Below are 3,409 nucleotides of genomic sequence, written 5' to 3'. Positions count from 1 at the left end.
GCTGTGAGGAGCACAGGGCTGTATGCAGGGCTGTGAGGAGCACAGGGCAGTGCCCAGAGCTGTGAGGAGCACAGGGCCACACACAGGGCTATGAGGGGCACAGGGCAGTGCCCAGAGCTGTGAGGAGCACAGGGCCATACACAGGGCTATGAGGGGCACAGGGCCGTACCCAGGGCTGTGAGGGGCACAGGGACATATGCAGGGCGCCCGCCGCTCCCAGGACTGTCCTCTGTCCTGGCTGGCGTCGCTCACCTGCCAAGGCCAACGCCGCCCACACAAAAATCTTTTAATGTTCAGGCATCCTGCATGGAAGATCAGTTACAAAAGGGCACAAGGGAAACTGGAAACAAGAATCTGATGCTGCATCTGGTACGATGGCCTGTATTCACAAGGAATTTTTATGCTCCTTTATTCTCCTTTTTTCTTTTTTTTTTTTTTTAAAGTGCTATCACTTAAGCCCATTAAGGATAAGTCCAAGAAACCATAAATAAACCTTAGCATTATGTTTCTATTAATAGGATAAAGCTCAGTGTACTGAAACCTAGTTTCGCTGGCACATCAAGGTAGAATCATGACTTGGATTTAGTCTTGCAAGCAGGGTCAGCAAGATGGAAACCAAAGTCCAGCAAGACTAAGTCATCTTTCTATAGTACTATTTTAAATAGAGAGACTGAATATTATGCCTTAACGAATGTTTGTCTTCAGGAGAAAATATCAAATATTCATGTATCTTATTTTTCACATTTAAAAAGAAAACTAAAATTTGAATAAATTTTTTTTAAAAATCATATTCACCTGCATGTTATTCTCCTATTTTTTATCTATATTTAATTGAAGAAAAAATAATCTTATCTGAAGAGGTAAAAGATTGTCCTTACACTAGCTGTAAATTTGCTAGCAAAGAATTCTCAGGATCGGTTGTAATCTTCCTCAGTCAGGCTGTACCGAAGGTTCATTCACATAAATATATTTTGCACTCCTGGAGGTAGAGTTTGGCAACAGACTGCTGTTTCAATAAAGCATTATTATTTGATCTCAGTAAAGCAATTAGCACTTGGTAAAACTGCACATAAACAGGCAGCTGCTCAATCACTTTGGAGTATTGGGAGAGCAGACATAAGAAGCTACTATCACCCCAAATCTGCATGAAGTCCTAAAGCTGCACAGATTGAAAAGCTTTGGCATGTAAAATATTTTGCTCTTATCTAACTCRGTATATTACTACAGGTCTGCACTATGAGATATGCTCCGTTTTTTATTTTTCATTCAGCAAACAGAAAAAAAAATCTTAAGCTATAAAAAAGGAACTAATTTCATTTCTAATCTGTTAAGCAATTYGCCTTATTTATCATGTACCAAATTTTGTCACAGGTACTGGGGACCTGARCTTTTACAGTTGACTCAGCAGCATTCCACAGGTAAACATGCCACCAACTTCCCCAGGGATACAGTGGGGCAACGTGGAACGTCATCTAATCTTTCTAAATCCAATGAACTACACGGTGCTTTTAAAGCCTCATCTGATCTATAAATCATAAAAAAGCAGAACCTTGTAATTTAAAAAAGAATGATTTTATCTCTGCAGAATAAATCTTCATTTTCTCTAAGATTTATTACTGGTAATTGAATATGAGCTAAAACTATGTGGATGACAGAGCACTGGATCCTGTGCCACGTGCTCTAGGTCTCCTTGCTTTGGCAGGGTGGTTGGACTAGGTGATCTCCAGAGGTCCCTTCCAACCTCCATCACTCTATAACTAGCAAGTAAAACAGATGTTCACTCCAAAAATAAGTCTGCTAAGTCTTAACTACAGAAAACAGTGCTAAGTTGATAAGTACATTATTGGASCAAACATATCTATAGCATTTGGTGAATTTTGCTTTCCTGATACTTCCTTCTGGTATGGACATCTACTACCATCTCCTGTGAAGAGTATTGACTTGTGATTTAAAATGCTGCATTCAACTGAATTCCATGTAATATATCCTTGATGGATTGAACGATCCAACTTAATGGCTGAAAAAAGTGATTTGTGTTCCTCCTTAAAAAGTGTTACAGTAATTCTAAGAATCATAGAATCCTTATAGTTGGAAAGGACCTCTAGAGATCCAACCCCCCTGCACACGCAGGGTCACCCAGAGCACGGGGCACAGGGCGGCACCCAAGCAGGTTTTTAAGACCTCCGGAGAAGGAGACTCCACAATCTCTCTGGGCAGCCTGTTCCAGAGCTCTGTCACTCTCACTGTTAGGAAATTTTTCCCTAAGTTCCTGTGGAACTTTCGGTCTTTCAGTTTGTGGCTGTCTCCTCTAGTGCTAAATTTTTATTTTGTAGTTCTAGAAGAGCTAGAATTCTTCTTCTAGAATTTGTGGTATCTGTGATGAGCAAATCTTCAGTATGGTTTTCTTGTTTACTTCTATGAAAAGTTGTGCCAAAGGCAATACAGAGAAAAGTCTCTCATCTCTTTTATACACCTAATCTTGAATTTGTCTGGAGGAAACACTGGGGTGATGTCAAGGTGCTAAACATACAAAATACTGAACAGTTGGAAAAATGCTTTTGTTTCACTTCATCTCCTTCTTCCAACTGTAACGACTGTCTCACATTTTGCTCCTTGCTGCCTATATATTTGAAAGATGAAATAGGGTAGGGAGAGACTTTGCCTCCCTCTGCCCTGACCAAGAAGTGCTACATGGAAATCCTTTCAATCGTCTGTCTTGCAATTAGAAAGGCAGATGAGAAACTAACTATATGGTGGGTAGAAGTGATAAGAGGAGCTATAAGGAACAAGTGTTACATGAGATGCCCAATACTTGGCAGCTTTGGAACTTAAATTAATTATAAATAAACTTCATATCTAAGTAGCTCCWGACCAACAGTTGGAATTTGAATTTGTGGAGAAAATCTGCAGCTTCTCTTGGTACTAAAGGAAGCTGGAAGGCATCAAGAACAAGTACATTTCTTGCAAGAAAACCAAGCAGCTCTAAGAATTCCATGCACCACAAGCCAAAATCAGACAGCTTTACAGGTGCTTCCCAGAGCGCAGGTTACTTTACCCTTTTCACTGGAAATGATTGTATTTGCAATAACTCACAAAAGAACTTTGAAAGATCAAAAATGTTGGCTAGTTTTTGAACTGTAATACTTAAAATTGCTATTTTTACAGATTAAATATCTTCAAGAGACAGCTAAATGACTCCACTGCACCCGAGCATTTGTTACTAAATTCAGTTTTATCTTGTTAAATCATGCTGTCAGAATTCAGATTATAAAATATTATGTCAATTTTGGCATAATGTTTCAATAGCATGCAATAAAATATATTTTAAGTATTAAAGGTGCCTAACGTGAATACCAGAACAACATTCTCATTACAGCCGGCATCATATTTATACAGCTAAATAACAGAA

The sequence above is a fragment of the Nothoprocta perdicaria genome, unplaced genomic scaffold (genome assembly GCF_003342845.1).
Source record: "Nothoprocta perdicaria isolate Ctin4 unplaced genomic scaffold, notPer1 scaffold_358, whole genome shotgun sequence".
In the NCBI taxonomy this organism is placed as follows: domain Eukaryota; kingdom Metazoa; phylum Chordata; class Aves; order Tinamiformes; family Tinamidae; genus Nothoprocta; species Nothoprocta perdicaria.
This window is presented reverse-complemented; position numbering follows the sequence as displayed.